Genomic DNA, 19,422 nt, shown 5'->3' on the forward strand with positions numbered 1-19,422 from the left:
CGGCGTATGAGTAATATTTTGTTGGCTGCGTGTGCAAAGGGTTGAGCACCATAAGATGCGCTGATATTGATATCAAAAGCAGGCCGTTCTGTTGGATTTTCTATTGCCTCAAACAAAAAACCGACTTGGTGGTAGTTCCCTTTTTTCCCGAGCACCCCTTTCCATTTTCACTTTTTTCTCTTTATTATATCACGTTTCCAACATAAATGCGTTAAGCGCAACGTGAGAGGAGCTCGCTCGCGCTTTTAGGCGCTGTGTGAGTATTTCAAATGCTCTTAAATTCTATTTCAATTTTTGATACTCTATTATTAGTAAATAGATGAGAGCATATAATTATAGATTAAATATTTACTATATGTGATTTATATATTTTATATAAATATTTATTTTTATATTTTATATTTTATATTTTATATTTTATATTTTATATTTTATATTTTATATTTTATATTTTATATTTTATATTTTATATTTTATATTTTTATTTTACTATTTTTTTTATATTTTATCTTTTTCTTTTTTCTTTTATCTTTTATATTTTATATTTATATTTTTTCTTTTTCTTTTCTTTTTTCTCTTTCTCTCTCTTTTCTCTTTTCTCTTTTTCTTTTCTCTTTTTCTTTTCTCTGTTTTCTCATTTCTACCTCTAAGTGCCTTATACCTCTCAATGTTGAATCCGTCTCTTTCGCCTCTCGGTTTTTTTTTTTTGGCTGATTTGACAGGCATTGAATTACAAGCAAAGTCCTGAGCATACACATAAGCACACACACAACACACACTACTACACACATTCGCACACATTCACACGCACACATGTGTCAGTTCTTGGCTTAAAGCCTCTCCACAGCTCAGCTCAAAGGACATTCGAAGAAGAAGAAGAAGAAGAAGAGTTGGGAGCAAGGGTTTCTCTTTTCTCGTGCTTTGGCAGCAATTTGATGGCATTTGGTTCAAGTGGCTGGCGTCTATTTCATATGTATTATTTGCTCATAGCACCAAGGGGTAATCCTTTAGTTTATATTATTAGCTTGTAATGTGCGCATAATTGAAGGGATTTGTGCTGGCTGCCAGGCAAGCAGCGGGTAACGGATTCCCCGTAACTCAGCAAGGTGCAAAGTCCTTTCGGCATGGCTGACACTCGAAACTGATGAGCTGCCGAAGGTGTTAAAAGATGAAAGATGCCAGATGGAGTGTGTAACTCGAAATGTATGTAGCTAGGGACTAGGTGCTATAGATTATAAGTACAGTCTCATAAATTGATTGTACGAAGTACAAGTATTGAAGGCCATATGAATATATATTAGAAAATCTTATGAATTAATTTAGAGAATATTAATATTCGAAGAAATATTCGTGTAAGAAAAATTACAGAAAAGCTTAAAAGTATATCAGCAAAGAAAAGCCGATTGTTTTAAGGACAAAAACTAACAAAAATCTATCTTAAAATATAAATAAATGAAATAATTTACAGTAAAATTAAAGTTCTATTAAATTCTAAGTTTGATGATATATACATAAATATTCATATATAATATATATATAAATATATTCAGAGATATTTATAAAAAGGAAATCCGAAATTATCAAGAATCTATGAGAACTGCAAAAATTGATTGGAAGTTCTGTGGCTCATAGAATGTTTCGAAACTATTATTATGATATACATATGATATATAATACTTAAAAAAAAAAATAACAGAGCTCCTAAGTTGTGGGAAAGTGAATGTTGACACCGGGAAATTTTCATTGAATCTCAAAAATTGTTGTTAAATTAAAAGCAAACTCCATTAAATTGATATAAAGTTTGATTTAAATATTAATCAATCAACTTTTTATAATTTTTATAAATATCTTTTCTTAGTGAAAATCTTATACATTTTCTCAGTTCATACTTTATGATTTTTCGTTATTCTCAAAATTAGTTTAAACTTATATTTTGAGCCATCTATTTTTCAGCCCCTTGTGTAGCTTTCCTTAGGCCACGGCGGCTTTTTCACCTTCAATTTCTTAGCCCTATAGCTGATTTTTTTTATATTTTCTTTTTTGCTTGTTTCTGTGGATTTGGCCCCATTCTGAGCGCCAGCTGTTTCAGATTTATATGAAAAACTTGCGAACCCTTAGCGCGCTTTTCAATTTGCTGGCGATTTTTGCCTCTTTGGCTTTTAGGTGTGCCCATTGTTGTTGTTGCTGGAACGAAATGTGTGTTTTAGTGGCTTGGCATTAGCATGTTGGAAACACATAATGCCCAGGCAACGTTATGAAGCGCCATAAAAAAATAAAACCTTGCATTGCATTCAAGTAAAAAAAAAAAAACTAAGTAGAGAAAATATGGTAAAAATTGTGTGTTTTTTAGCTTTTCCTGCTCCACGTCGAGAAATTTATGTGCGCAAAATATGTGGCTTTTTGTCGGGGCGACAAAACTAAAAGGAACCAAATTGAAATGAAATAGTAAAGGTAGGCTGTGTCATAAGTTATAGCGCGCTTTGGTTGGGATTACCGGAAAACACAATTACTTTGGGCAAGGGGTTAAGCGAAATGAAGTTATATTTAAGTGAGATTTGTTTAAAGTAAAAGAGGAATGAAATTCTATGGAATCTGTAAAAATTGCTGTTAACAAATGTAAAATATGATATTGTATAAGGAAATAGCCCAAATTTTATGTTCTGCAACTATAAATTGAATTATAAATATATTTTTTGGTTTGCATATTATATATTTTTTGATTAATTATAATTTTAAATATGTTTCATATGTTAATTTATTTATAATTTTATTTATTAATTTATTATATTTTTTATAAATTGCTAAACATTTCACAGATTCTTTTATTAATGTGCATTTAGAATTATAGGAATGGGCTTAAATTGAATTTTCTTGAAATAAAAAATATTTGGGATACAATTAAAATGCGTAAATCGATTTTCAGCCTTGAGCATAATATCATCGGTCTATTTATAAATTTCTGGGTCTATTGACGTATATCAATTATGTGCCACATACTTTCTTTCATCTTGGTAATAAAATGTTGTAAACGAAATTCAGTTCATTGGCCGTCTTTAAATAGTCGACTCACACTATGCCATGTCGGGCACTCGCTTCGCGTGAAGCGTGAAATAATCATTTGCCCACTTCCGTATTTCCCTATTCTGTCATTTCATCATTTATTCATCTTTTGACATTGTCGTCATTGAGTTTCTGTTGGCTCATCAATAAACTTGGACACTACACGTGCTCGAACAAGACAAAAAATAAGAAGCGTAACAACAATAAAAGGAAAAGTCTGTGAAGAGACCGAAACGCTTTGTTCCTTTCGAGCAGAAGATGAAGAAGTCGTCGACACTAAACAAAGAGCTAGGAAATCTTGTTGGTTATTGACGTCGAAGTGGAAACTGGGTCGCCTTTTCAAATGAAATACAATACGAGGGCGCTTATTATTTATAGTTGTGTTTTGTTCGAAAATGCCAACAGCTTGAAGTGACTGCTACTTATCAGGTTGGCCATTCCCTTTGTATAGGCCGGTAATTTATGATGTTCTCGAATTGTATATATCTGCTAAAAGTCGAATGAAAATATCGCTAATGGCAATTAGAGCTAGCAACAAGTGCAGATCTATATACATACTATATAAAAGCCAAGTACCACTGTTACCTAAGGACGTCTTTTTTTACTCTGTATCACTCACTCTCTCTCCTCTTTATATTTACCCTTAGCTTTAAGCAGAAGTAATAATCATTCTATTATCATCTCATTTGTCTTAGTTTCGCACGCTTCACAACTCTTTTCGCGCTTTGCCACTTTCACAATTTGTTTTCCTTACTTCTGGCCAGCGGAAAGCAGAGGAAGCACTTCGTAACGCAAGTTTATGGCTTTACCAAAACTTTTTCACATACTCTCTGACACTCTTACACGCACACACATACACACATGTCTGTTCGACTGGACATCTTCTTCTTTTATGTTCACAAAAAATATATTGAAAACTTTTTGTGCTAAAAGAAAAAATAAACAAAACTTTTTTGTCGTTTAAAAAAATGTTTGCTTGGCCAAATATCCCATAAAAAAATAGATATATATATATGTATAAATATATTTTTAATTTAATTCTAATGACTTTATAATAATATATTTAGTATAATTAATTTACCTTCGAGCTATTTTTCAGTTGAATTAATACATAATAATAATCGAAATATATATTTATAATTAATAAAATTAATATATATTATCACTTTTCATTAAATACGTGTATTAAAATTTACTCAAGTATTGTAACACCTTAGTTTCATTAATCTACCCCGCACATTTCTAATGATTGCGAGGTATACGAAGTTCTCTTTTGTAAATTTTCTAATGTTTGGCATTATAGGACAAGTTCAGATAACAAACCTAAATTTCCAGGAACTACTTTTGTTAAATTCAGAGGTCAGATAGAGCGTATTTCTCTAGACAGTATTTTATCATTCATTTCATTGCCGTAGTTGAGCTTTTAAACGGTTTTTCTATATATACGAAATTTGTGAAGCTTTTGCAGTAACTTTTATGGCAGCAATCTGCACGTCTTTCAGCTCACATCATAAACGCATTAAATTTTTTTTTAATACCACGCAAAAATAAATAAATAAAAGTAATGGAAAAAAGTGTACAAAATTTAAGTATTACGACCGCTGTTGAGCGCAAATTCCAACGAACCCTTCGCGCGGCTCAAGCCCTTCGCATAAAATTCATATTAGGCACAAGGCCATTCGGCTTCCTTCATTATATGAAAAGATACAAAAACGAGTCTAAAAAGTACAATTTCATATACATATATATGTATGTATATTTATATATATATTTTTTGTATGGAAAAAAATTGTAATGAAAGGGAATTATTTACATGACTCAGGTGGGCTTGGACCGCGGCCCTGATATGAAAGTTTATATAGGGAACGCTCGAAATACAAGGGGCAGGGAGGAGGAAAAAAAATATCTGCATATAATTTGGCTTAGCCTTCAACTCTTTTTTAATGTGCTTGGCATGGGTATTACGCTTTTCTCAGGCACTTTGTAATTAAATGAAGAAGAAGTGAGATTCGAGAAGGTAAAATATATCATATAATATTTATATATCACTTTTTTTGATATATACCAAAATAAGAATCATAGCAATCTTTTAAAAAAATATACTTTTTTGGTACATACCAACAATATATCTCTAGATATCGAGAGATGTAAATAAATATTTATGAATCAGACAAATTGGCAGTTCCCGAATCTCTATAAAAAAAAAAAAATCCAGAAATGACTGATCCCATAGAGTTCATCCCAGAACTGTTGGCTTATGTATATAAGTGTATAAAGTCTTCGATATGCTGTGCCTGCTTTTCTATAATAATGTCTGAGCTTAATTGAAAAAGTATGCAAAGTACGTGCGAGTTTTATATATTTTTAGTATTCATCTTTTTTTTTCACGCTTGTATTTTTAAATTCCTTAGGCATAGGGCTACCGAAACTCAAAATGCAGAGACTAATTGAGTTTAATTCAGTTTTTAATTGAAATATAAATGGGTTAGGCGGGGAACTTAAGCAACATTTTTGGGTTGGCTTATGCCAAGGAAATTAGGATTTAATAGCGTTATACGGTATTAATGAAATATCAAATATACAAATTGGCTAACATTTTTCTTAAGCCGAAGAAAAGAAGCTAAAGCTAAAGTGAAAGAAAAAAAAAAGTGCCAAACCCATTTACCAAGCTTTTCTTTCGAATTCACACTGAAATAGCGAGAAAAAAAAAACAGTGAAAATTAATTAATGCCAATTTGTAAGCTCTGAAATCGAAAACTTTTGCTCGCTTTCATTACTTGCCATGGGTTCAAACAAATTTCACAAAAATAAAGAAAGAAAATTCTTTTTGAAAAAACTCGGCGTAAAGTTTTTAATAGAAATTAACATTTTGGCCTCTGGTCGTTTGGTCAAGTGTCAATAAGTGGAGCTCGAGGGGAAGCAAGGCTCAGGACCCGTGGGCAGCTGAAGCGAACCAAAGCCGATTTTTGGAGTCCGGCCGTTCTCCCCTTTGCCGCTCCCCCTTTGCCATAGGGCGACACTTTTGATTTCAATAAATTTTCGTAATTAGCGACAGAGGCGCATTTTTCTTTAGAATTTGTTCGAGTTTTTACAGATTTTTCTGAATTTGTTGTTTTGCCCCTCACCGTTTCACTTTCTCTCTCCGTCTGCCTCTTGCTCTTTCCCTCCCTTGTTTCTTTTCGCAGCTGTCAAAAAATGCAAATTGAATTTGTTTTGGGTGAAAAATTCATTCAAGTGGCGATTCGCGCTTACAAATTGGAGCACAGCAAATGGAAAAGAGTTGACACAGGTGAGCGATGCTAAGAAATTCAAGGAAAACCTAAAAACCCTTTTCTGTTGAGTGACTTTAATTGTGGGAATAGAATGAGTTTTTTATTCTTTTCCTGTTTTCGCTTTCCTTATCCTTATCCTATTGTTAAACTCAAATTAATTAAAATAATAATCGTTTTAATAGAAAGATGTAGTGCATTTTCCGCTTTTGTTGCCTGAATTGAATTAACTACAGCTTGAGGGATTTATTTAGCGGAAAATACCCGAGATTAAAGTCATTTGAAATGGGGTAGAAATGCTGATGAAAAACTATTTTAAATGTGAAAATGTAGAAATGGGGGCAGAAATACTAAAATAAATTTCGGAAAATATGAAAATGTATTTAAACAATTTTTTTGTATAATAAATTCTAAAAAAAAGAAATTAATTATTAAAATAAAGAAATTGTATAGATATGTTGAAGAGATTATTAAAAATATAAAAACGGATTAAAAAAAAGCTTTGATAAATATGAAATAAATATGACACATGGGGTAGATATGCTGAAATAAATTACTAAAAATATGAAGCCGTAATGAACAAAGTTTTGGAGAACAAATATAAAAAAAAATGTATCATAAATTTTAAATTCTTGAAATGCTAAAATAAATCAAGGAAAATATAAAAGTACTTGTAGAAATTTATTCTGCTTGAATAAATTTGAAGGCACATTTGCTAGGCGATATAGAGAAAAATCTATAAAAAATATAATATAATATAATAAAAAAAATATAAAGCATTTAATTTTAAAGTAATAATCTATTAAATAAACGATAATTAAATATAATATAATATATAATATAATATATAATATAATATATTTAATATATTTTGGTTATCCTATACAATTATTGTGTATAACTGAGCAACCAAATGCCTTCGTTTAACTCCTAATGCCTTTGAATCGTTTGATAAGCACAGCATAAATAACAAATAAAATCAAAGTATAAATGTATAATCAACAATTTCACTTTTGCAAACATTATTTAAGAATTCACATTCACATACAAATCGAAATCCGGACTCAATTTCAATTTCGAATTCCGTTAGCTTTTTATGCGAAACATATTCACAGCCTCAGGTATTACCAATTCCAATTGCATATATCACTGAGATTATTAGCTGGTGTTAGTCACAGCTGATGCTGCTTAGCCTCAAAGTTGATTTGTGCACTTGGAATTTCAAATGTCCTGCACCGGGAACACTTTTATGCATACGACACACAAATCTCGGTCAGGACATGGAGCTAACATGGCTAACAAAGACACAAAAACAAAGAAAAGCAAATGCAAGGGGAAGCATATAAAACACAAACAAAATGCTGTCAACTGTTCACACAGTTCCTGCTCAAGTTTTTCCCTTTTTTTTCTCGCTTCTCTCTAAAAAGGGCAAAAGCGAGCAAAATTATGCCTGGCGGCAGTTTTTAACATTTGTACGATTTGCCGTTCTTAGTAACTGTGTCTTCCTGCCTCTGTTGTCTGTATTGTGTGGGTCCTTTAACTGTTTGCCTGTCTCTCTGTCTGTCTTGCAGTCTGTCGCTCCGTCTGCCTGTTTTATCGCCCCATTATTCACATATTTGTTAGAACGAATGCCGCCATCGCCTTTTGATTTCAGGCCACACAATTCTTTGTTTATTTTTCATTTCAATGCGAGCTCCTTCAGCGAGCCCAGCTTCACCCACTTGTTATGCATATCAGCTGCATGTTTCTGCGCCGCTCTTCCCCTCTCTCTCTCCCTCGCTCACTCGCCTCACTCTGCCACCAAGCGAACGGAAATGTAGTGAAATGAGAAATTTCCGTTTCTGGTTCCGCTGTCGGAAATAAAACAAACGCCGATAAAATAGGCCTCCGTCCCGCTGGCAGAGCTTAGCCGGAGTCTTAGTCGAGTGCGCTTGTCTGAGTGCTTAAATGATGCCTGATAATGAGATGAGAGCGAATAGAGGAAAGCGACCAGTAGCCAGGGGCCAGAGGCTAGGGGCCATCGGGCCATCGGGCCATCGGGCAACGTGTCGGCAGTCACAATTCTCGCATATGAAAACCAGTTGCATACTTTTCGGCGCGACTGTGCGTTATTTATGTTGCTTTTGTCTTTTAGTTTGCTGACATAAATCGGCTCACAGCACGCTACCCACTCCCACTCGCGCACTCTCCCACTCCCTATCTCCCTCTCGCTCGCTCACTCTCTCTCTCTCTTTCTCTCCCTCTCTCCCTCTCGGTGGGCCTGTTTGTCGGACTAAGTGCGTTTGGCTCTCGCTAATGGCAACATAAATTACAGCTACTAACTAACAGCCACTAACTAAACAGTGACAACAACCAGCGTGCGACAAGCAAATACTCTAGCTGTCTCGCTCTCACATACGCCTATATTTAAGCATTGTTTGAATGCATACAAATTTTATTTGAATGTAGCTAAAATTTTAATTGAATTTCTAAATTTAATTGGAATATATTAAATATTATTATTAAATTTTAAATTATTTTAAGTAATTTTTTTTTTTTTGTTTTAAGTATTTTTAGGATTTTTGATAATGCCGATAGCAAAAAATAGTGATATTTGGGAGCCTTAATTTGACACGTGTCTGCTACGATCCTATACAAATCACAGAAGCTAAATATTCATGCTCACTGTGGGCGTGGCAAATCTTATTTGTTTATTTATATAATGATTTCATTGGTATTTATCTACAGACTTGAGATGCGAAATATATACTCGGGTTAACTGCTGAGAAAAGATAGGGCGAATATATTTAAGCCCATTGGGGGCGTGGCAAACTGCAAGCATTAATATCTACTGAGGTAATTGAGCTAGAGACTTCAAAAATCGTCAGTTGATTTTCAGCAGGGCTTCTTTATCGAAGATATCGAAGTTGCCCTCTGGGGCGTGTCATATCAAGAAATCATATTCCATAGATATGCAATAAAGTAAGACATACATACATAAGGTAAATTTTACTTAGTTGTATTTCCTTCTTATTATTCTATTATTATACCGATTATTATTCCCATATAATTAATAAATTTTAGCATATTTTTCTTAAGGAATTTAATTATTTTTTGTAAACTTGTTCATCATTTTCCATATTTATATGCGCAAGTTCTATATCATTCGGAACTTATGCTCCTGGGCCTGGCCTAAATTGATAATTATTTCGGCAACGGGCCGAGCTGAGCTGAACTGTAGCGTATTCTGTTGTCATCTCGATTCGGCGACATATTTCATGGCTCTTTCGTGCCTGCTGTTTAGTTGCTCGCTGACTGCGCCGCACATTAAAATTATGCTCTGAGTAATGTAGTTTTATGCCCCGCACCACCAAACACCCGCCGCATAGGCCCCACGGGTCGCGCACATAAATATACAAAAAGAGCGAAAAAAAAAAAGAAAAACAACAGCAACAGCAACAACAACAACGTTTCGCTTTGTTTGGGAATCTGCAACTGGACATTGGGAAATTACCGTTACGCAGTTGTCACAGTTTGTGCGGCCATAATTTGCCTGTGCCTTGCGGTCATGTTTCATAACCTTTTGTGGCTGCCGCCACTACTCGCTGTCTCACTCACACTCCCCCTCTCTCTCGCTCTCGCTCTCTTTTGCACTGTGTCGCATTGCTCATACGCCGCGTGTGCCGCAAGCTGCCGTAGCAGAGTCGTAAATCTGCTTTGCCTCTGCGTGTATGTGTGTGTGTGTGTGTGTGTGTCTGAGTTGTTATGTTTAGGTGTGTGAGTGTCTGTGTGTGTGTTTGTCTGAGTGTGTGCTAATGTGCGCACAATAAACAATCAATTTGTTAGAGGTCTCTCATATTTATTTCCGTTTCTATTTCGATATTTCTGTTCCCTTTTTGTTGGCTTATGTTAATTAAATGATAAATAAAGCGCTCGCTGCAGTTGGGGCTCATGTTTATGGGCTTGATGTGATATGTCAATTAGTTCAATTAAATATTATGGAGCTGGTTATAAATCAAGGCGTGTCCAAGCTGTGAGCTCGATGTCAAACGAACTGCTAATTATTGCAATTTTTAAAGAAAAAAGAACTAGGTATATACATATATATATTTGTTTTCTATTTTTCTATTTCAATTATAATTAATTGGAAAATGTTTTCTGCTCAGGCAGGCAAAATGTTTTGGGAGTTTAATTTAGAAATAAATGAAAGCAAAAAACCAAAAATATTTTAATGAGACTGAAACCATTTAATGAGGCTGAACAGAGGAAAGAGTTGGTTATGAGATAAATGAAAAAAGGAGGATGATGAGGTGAATAGATGAGTAATGCAGATTTGAATTAATTACAAAAATATTTAAATACATATTAATTTCTATATCCATCAATGTAGCCATCCATTGATCTATAAATCTTCACATTTCCCTTCATCAAAATAACTTTCTTTTCAAGTATCTACACAGAAGTATAGATACATTTATATATTTCGTTATATATCTACTTATCATATACATTAACATTATGCCAACTGGGCTTAAGTTCAGCTCTGTTGTATAAAACCAAACATTTTTTTCAAATCCCTATGCCTAGGACCCCTAGGATTACGTAGTATATAAATTTTAAAAGCTTCCCAAAGGGAGACAACTTTTTGTCCCCCACAAACACAAAAGAAAAACTTTCTTAAGATGAGGCATCGAACTAAATATATGTATATACAAATATATATATATTTATATATATATGTGTGTGTTTGTAAATATATATGTGTGCATATACAGATAAATATATATCCAAATATACGTAATTTGCGCATCCACATCCACTTTTTGGCCTCTGGTGAGAAATAACACTAAATTAAAATTTTATTAGGGTCTTTATTGGGCGACGCTTGACAAAGCCAAAATGAAAAAAACAAGTGCGAATGCGAACCAGAAGGAAGAGCCAAACAACAACAAAATAAGAAAATATCAGAAATTCAAATATGTTTTAAACGTTTCACACTCACAGAGAGTGGAAGAGAAAGAGAGAGGGTGTGAGAGGGAGAGGCAGTGAGAGGGAGTACGAGACAAAGGAAAAGCACAAAAGTAAATATAAAAAAAATTCGCATTTATTTCTATGTATGGGTATTTGTCCTTAGGCAGCAAACAGCACAATAAAACAAAGAGGCCAGAGAGGGAGAGCAATAGAGGAAGAGCGAGACAGAGCGAAATTGTACAGAGCGAATTCCCCAAATTGATTAAAACTTCATAAATTTACATTTTTATCGCTGGAGCAAACAAATGCCAAAAGGGGAAAACAAAACACAACAGAACAAAACGAAAAGCACAGAACAGCAACAACAACAACAACAACAACTGCAAATAAACATGCAAAGCGGACTGCAAGTAAACAAAGCGAAACGAACACACACACTCACCTTTACACACACACATAGACAGATAGACATTCACCTGCCCACACACATTTATGAATATTTACACATGTTTTGGCGCCGCAGTTTCGCACAATTCACATTTCTCTTTGTTTTTGTTTTTTTGCTCTCTGTGTGTGTATGCAGCCTTGTTGATAATGCGTACAGATTGTTAAAAAAGAAATGAAGAGGGCGAATGGCCATGTAAAGGCTAGATGTGAATGACTCTGGGGTACCCTGTGTGGCAGTGAGAGAGAGAGAGAGAGAGGAAACTAGACATAAAGCAAGGATAAGTGAAAGAAAGAGTGATTGGAATATCTAACTCTGCACTATGGGTAAAAAGTCGATTTTTTTGGCATTTATTCAAAAAAAATTTTGTTCACAATTTAAAATTTTCTTTTATTTATTGAATATATATACTTCAACTAGATTAAAAAGTATTTTTTTAAAAATTTAGCGACTACCATTAATATTTTACACATACTCAAAGTCAGCTGTTGCATAGTTGCGTTTGATATATAAAAAGCGCGGGAAATTTTGTTCAACTTGCAATTAAAGTGGAGCTTTTGTGTAAACATAAACAAAAAAAAGTGTATAATGGAAAACGTACCTAATGGTATGTACAATAAGTTATTGCTATTACTTTTTGATTGTAATTGTGTTATTGTCCAGTTGTCCAGTGTGTTGTCTGTGTGTATTTTTAGCTAAAAATTAACAAATGTACTTGTGTTCCGTGGAGTATTACTTTTGTGCAGCACACCACTTCACAGAGGTTTGATATAACAGTTGTTGTGTATTATGTCCAAATTCGGAATCTATTAACCTCGTTTGCTCCTTTTTGTTCCTTTTGGAAAAAAATTAGTTGTTGCAGTTAAAAACGAGTTTTGTCGTGCAGAGCTTGTGGAGGTATGGACCAACAACAACCGCCAAGAAAACTTTATTATTGAAAAAATTAACAATAATATTAGCGAAAATATTAATAATCTAATTGATAAAAGAGTAAAGCAATTTGTAGGGTATATAAAGAAGCATCTGCCAAAGTGCAACCGGAATTTAGAAAGGTTTAAAATGCATCATGCTACGTGGCTTGAAGGCAGGGTGATAATTGATTGTGAAGGTACTTTGGAAAGTAAAGCTGGCCGTAGAGAACGTAGCTATCTTGATGCAGGAAATCGATTAAAAAGAAAGCTAGCATCTGATCTTGCCACACAACAAAATCATTCGACCCAGTTGCTTATACATGCTGCTTCGGTATCGGCAAAAAAGTCGAAAGACAAAGACATGACATTTGTATTAAAAAAAACATTAAGCAACGACAATATAAGCAATTTAAGAAAAAAAGTAGAAGCCAAAATGCCTAGTCCAATTAGCCCTGAAAACGCTCTGGCATTTATTATTGAGAGAGCTCTGGTCAGAGATGGAACCTTGTATAAGGCAGGCAAATTGCAGAAAGAATGTTTTCTTGCAATATTCTAGTCCAAGGTAATCTAAATATATGAGTTTTGGGAGAGCTATGGAACAAAAATAGTCGTTGATCTATGCTATGAATGAAATATGTTGAGCAAGAGAAGAAGCTGAGGAATAAAACATTTAAATTTCAGTCTGAGTGATATTATATGTATGCTCTATAGTCAGGTAAATACATATTTATAAACATATATACAATATTTTCTCTTCCCATTGCATAATACGCTAATCCTTGAATAAACATAGTAAAGAAAAAAAAAAAAAAATCAGCTATGATAAGTTTAAGAGCGAAAAGTAATTATAGATTATTGATGAGATATTCTATATATGTATATATTCTATATATTGTATATTCTATATATTGTATATTCTATATATTTATATGTATAGATATATTTCCCAACAATAGAATATTTTATTATACCCCGATTTTTATTTATTTAATTGATTTATTTAATTAATTTTAATTAATTTAATTTTCATTTTAATTTAATTTATTTAATTTACTTAATTTTATTTATTTAATTGATTTAAAAATTTGTTGATTTATAACATAAAGTTACTCAAAATAAAATATTGACAATTGGGCTCGGCTTAGACATGTGGTTTACTGAAATACAACGTAGACAAGCTTAATTTCTGTATATAAATTTTCGATATAAATTTTTTGCAAATATTTTAAAAGTTTATATACATAATATAAACAAAAATAAAATAATAATAAACATAAACTTAATACAGAAAATTCAACTTGAGCTAAATACTCCACTTAACATGCTTCTTCCAGGGTATATTTCAAAAAAAGAAAATAAAAAAAAATGTCACCTGCTTTTTGGGTTCAGTGAGCAGACTTTGGCCAAAAAGCCAATGAATGAAAGCCTGCGAGTGTTGCGTGTGTTGCTTTGGTATGCGTGTGTGTGTGTGTGTGCGTGTGTGTTGGTGTAGGTGTTGAAGGTCTGAGTCTCCCAAATGAGAAATAAAAGTAAATTCACATCATCACAAAATATTATTAAGCAATCAACTTCTGTTTGCCTCGTCGGCACTGCTGTGGTTTCTAAACATTTCATTTTTTTGCTTTTCCTTTCTTTTTTTTTTTTGGCATTTTTATTAGCGGCTAAGGGTTGCCTTTGGGGATAGATTGGGATGGGGCGATTGCCTGGCAACCTGCCTGACAGCCTGGCTGGCTGATTAAGCGAAAGTGATTGAGCGACAGAGGAAAAAAAAGGAGCGAGGTGAGAGAGGCGTGGGAGTGAGGGAGGTGGGAGGTGAAGAGTGAATAACCCGATGCCATTTGCATACTGTTGACTGTGTGAATGTAGATGACTGTGTGCGTGTGAGTGCCTGTGTCAGTGTGTGTGCGTGCGAGTACTCATTTAATTAGAGCAACAGACAGATAGACAGACTGAGTTCAAGGTAGGCAAAACACATGCGTGTAATTAAAATTAGCTTCCCTTTGGGAATTTTCATTTTCATTTTCAGTTTACTTTTTGCTTTTGATGTAAAGCAAATGCAGCTCATGTCAAAGCTATAAATACCTCAAATATTGTATATGTAGCACAAAATGTACAAAATAATAAATGTAGCAAAAATTAATTATTATGAAAATCTAAAAAAAATATATATATGAAAAATGTATAAAAAACGAAATTTAATTGAAATTTAATAAAAATAATAATAATTTATTATCATGAATATATACATAGAACGATATAAAATTAATTAAAATATATATAATAAATGAAAATCGAAGCATGAAGTTGAATAAACTAAATTTGGGGATTTTCTTTTTCGATAGTTACATATTTTTTTTTATTTTTAATTTATTTATATATTTATTATTATTTATTTTTTAATGCCAACTATAAGCAGGTATAAGTAGAGATTAAATATGTAAAAAACTTAAATTTTCTTTGCTCTAATACATAATTATTTAATGTAAAACTCACAGTACAACAAAATGTTTATAAATATGTGTAAAATAAAATAAATATATATTTTACTTATATATTTAATTCCATATCACATTAGGACCAAGTTATAAATTAAGCGCTGGCCAGTGCTGCCTTCGCCTTAAATAGATAGACTTAAAACTCCATTCGGCAGCTCGGATTATTTCCACTAAATTTTAGCTCCTTTTAATTGCACTGTCTCTAGGCATTAGCCAAAGTGTGCGTTGGCATAAACTGATTTGGCCAGCGAATGAAAACAAGGGGAGAACAGAAACAAGAAAACAAATACTCTATACATCAGCCTGGACTCGCCCAAGTTCCTGGAGTAGAGTGCATTTTATAATGCTCTTGGCAGCCTGACATGTTGCTTGATTTAATTTTCGTGGACTTTCGAGCTTAAGTAATGCTATTTTTAACTGCGCATCAAACTTTTGCCAAAACTTTGCTGCTTTTTAATGCAAATGCATTTTTTCTCGCTTTTTTTTTTTTTTTAGGAGTAGCTGCCAAAATATCGGACTAGTACAAATTAGTGGGCGGAGACGGGTGGCTGGAGGCGTGCACAGGAGGCAGTGGCTAAAATGCTGGGGATTACTTTCAGGTGAGTGCCAAATTGAATTAAAACTCAAAAGTCATTAAAATGCAAGTTTGTTGTACCTGAAAAAAGTTGACATAGAGCAGCTACTAAAAAGCTTTTCAACTTGTTCATCCTCTTTAATTAGAAGCCAGAAGTGAGACATCCATCCACTGCCCCACAGCACTCGCCAGCTATTCCAAACTGTTTAGTGATTTAAGTCAGGGGCCAACAAACTTTGCTTGACAGCTCCACAGCGAAATATCCAGCACGATTTCACTGCTTAATGAAAGAGCTGCTGATTGGGAACAGATAGACCTAATTCGGTTATCAGCACTATTGAGGGTTTGGGGTTTGGGTTCATTAAATAAAATGGAAAAGATTAGCTACAAATTTACTTTTTATTTATATACAAAATTTATATTTAATTTATTAATATACATTTTTTTGAGCATTTGTGCTGATGTATTTATTTTTAATATTTATAAATTCAACATTTTTAACTTAACTTAATATTCTTCATATGAAAAAATCGTGTTGTTATTTGTGTAAATATTTTAAATCTCGGCTATTATTATTTTTGTATTTTTGGAGATTTTTTAGTAAATTATTAAATCAAATTAAAAAGATTAAATACAAATTTTAAATTTATAAATATAAAAAATATATTTGTATTTATATTTTTATATAACTTTTTAATTTAATGTGATTATATATTTATTTTTAATTCAACATTTATAACTTTTTAAAATTGTGTTTTTATTTATTGTAAATATTTTATTATTTTCGCATTTTTTGCTAATATTCAATACATTTTAATATATTTTTATTTTTAGGAAATATTTGTTTATTTTGAAAGTTTTACAAAAAGTTAGAGTTTTAATAATTTCATTCGATATTTAGAATTTTTAGGTTTATATATTTATTGTATTGTTTTATATTTGCATTGTCAGAATCATAGCTGACAGTAAATTAGAAATATTATATTATGTTATATTATATATTGACATATTCAATGTTGGCATAAAATATTATATCAAGCTCACGAAACAGACTTTCAAAAAATCAATCAACTATATATATCACATACATATATGTATCCTGATTCCATGTAAAATCAAATCCAATGCAGCTTAGCAAAGTTCTCCGTAAAGAGCGCTCTTTGAACATTGGCCTAGGGAGCTGGGGGGCATTGTCATGGGCGTTGGGCGTGGCGAGCGGCAGACTAGCTGTGCAAAACAAATATGCAGCCAAAGCCAGCGAAACAATAACAATGCGCAATGACCCAAAACTAAACACCGTACCATGCGAAAAAGAAAATAAAGCAACTGAACACAATGAGGAAAAACTTTAGAGAAAAACTCGTGGCCAAAAAAGAGAAACATGCGAAAAAAACAAACATTTTTCAATAGAGGAAAAACCGGCGCGCACTCTTCCCTATAGACATAGTCGAGGCCCATGTGACAGCGTTTGGCGTAGTTGGAGGCGAACTAAGCCTCTCTCTTTCTCCCTCACTCCCATCGTGGTCTTCCCTCTCAGTCTCACCCTCTCTCTCTTTCTTTTTTTCACTCTATGCCATCATAATCAACAATATTTTGAGTGCTTTTTGTGTAAAGTTCACAGATTTTTTTCTATCTAGTCGAGTTTTAAATGATTTTTGTTGTTGTTGTTGTATTCGTTTGGGTAACATGCGCTTCTTCCTCTTCTTCGTTTTTTGAGCGCCTGTTTTTCAATGACTTTTCGGATCGAGTTTTGTTAATTTTTGAAGCACACTTTTGGCGGGGCTTCGTGGCAAAGTACGTGTTGAGAGTTCTGCCAAATTGAGATACAATTTTGTTGTTGTTGTTGTTGTTTTTGGATTTGCGTGGTGGAGTATTAGATAAGTGAAAAAACGGCCAACAAATAGTATAAACCGTGTTTTTTTTTCATTTGGAATTTGAGGCTTGCAAGTCAATTGGAAACGAAGGTAAATGCATTTCTTATGCAATATTTGCATGGTATTAAGAGCTACATGTATAGAGGAAAAAACATTTTATTTTACATATTATTTTACATATTTTTGTATGCTAACTTTATTATAAACACTTTATTATATGTAAATATATATATATATATTTAAAAGAAATAATTAACAAGTTTATTCATATATTTTTCTTATATCTATATTTATATATATTATTAAACTACGTTTATTAAATATTTATAAACATATAAATGTATATATATTTATGTATGTGTATATACATTTATTTTTATAAATTTATTCAAACTTATTTATATTGTTACATTTTATTATTTTATTTTTAAATATTCACTTTAAATAGTTATATAATATAGAACCACAATTTTCTAATTTGTAGAATATATTTATTTACTGCATGTTTACCTAAAAATGTTTAATTTTTTTTTAGTGAATATCTACTCACGCTTTTACGCAATTAATATTATTATTTTTCTTTTTCCTTTTTTGCTTATTATTAAATATAAACTATGTTCTAAACAAAATTTTATTTATATTTTACTTTTTGAAAAATAATATAATATATATAAATAATAACAAAAATTTAGATATACATAGGTATTTTTTATTTTGTATACTATATTTCTTACTACCTTTTATTGTTTATTTATTTTATTATTTAATATTCATGATTATATGTGATGATGTGGCTACCTTCAGGCTCGGGCTTAGCTGCCATTAGCTAACGTTCTTATACATTTGAGTTTCCATTTCGTTCTCTCATATTTTCCACCTCTTCTCACTCTCTCTCGGCTATCTCTTTCTCAACTGCTTTGCAAATAACAAAAAAAAAAAGAAGCAACCAGAAGAAAAGTTTTGCCCACAGTTTTTCATGCTGGTGCGTGTTATCTTGTTAAAGCAAAACTTCAACTTTTGCCAACTCGCCTTTACACAGATACATACACATATAGCTGCAGCTGTATGCGTGCGTGTGCGTGTGTGTGTGTGCAACGGATGCATCAACAAATGTCTTGGCTCTGCTCGATGCTTGGCGCTTGTCTAGAACATATCAAACGCAACATTTGCGCCAATCGCCTCCAAACTCGAGCCCAAAGAGCAACGCCAAAGAGAGAGTGGAACGGGTAGTGAAGGGAGTGGGGCTAGATGTGGCTGGGCCGCAACTTGGGGCAGAGGGCAAACGACTGAGGCACAAAAACAACATAAATTTCTACTTAAGTAAGTGTTTAAAAGAAAGATGCAGCGGAACGAGCGGAACGAGTGGAACGAAAAACCCTCTGATAAACGATGCCGGTTGGCAGTCCAAGGTACAACAGAATAGCAATACACTACAACAAGCGGGCAGAGTACATTCCGCTGATCAGTTTGTAACAAGTTGTTGACAAGGAAAATAGGTAAATCGAAGGAGAAGTGTTAGTTCTGAAATAATCTATAAATAATATATTATCATGTATGGATATATATTTCTCTGTTTAATAATTATTATTATTACTTTTTTTAATCTTTGTTATACTAAACAATAGCCAAATGTATTAAAAATAACTAGCTAAAATAACGAAAGGCTTGAACTTTCATGACATCAGTCCCTATAATTAAATAATCATGTATGGTTATATATTTGGAAGTCTTTCAAATTTAATAGCAGATATTTGCTAAGAGTATTTACAGGTATATACTATATATATTTATTAAATTAAAAAAAAAAAATAATTAATATATATTATGCAAAATTTCCTTCAGTT

General features: G+C 32.7%; 1 long non-coding RNA gene across 1 annotated transcript; it reads left to right on the top strand.

Annotated features, from left to right (window-relative positions):
- Positions 1 to 6,243: 6,243 nt before the first annotated feature.
- On the top strand, positions 6,244 to 16,013 carry LOC149091679 (uncharacterized). The gene is made up of 3 exons (XR_016196611.1): positions 6,244 to 6,349; positions 15,626 to 15,729; positions 15,851 to 16,013. It is a non-coding gene; the product is annotated as an uncharacterized LOC149091679 (long non-coding RNA).
- Positions 16,014 to 19,422: the final 3,409 nt, after the last annotated feature.

Source organism: Drosophila navojoa, chromosome 3 (assembly GCF_054131105.1).
Source record: "Drosophila navojoa isolate 15081-1374.11 chromosome 3, UAZ_NAV_1.0, whole genome shotgun sequence".
NCBI classification, from domain to species: domain Eukaryota; kingdom Metazoa; phylum Arthropoda; class Insecta; order Diptera; family Drosophilidae; genus Drosophila; species Drosophila navojoa.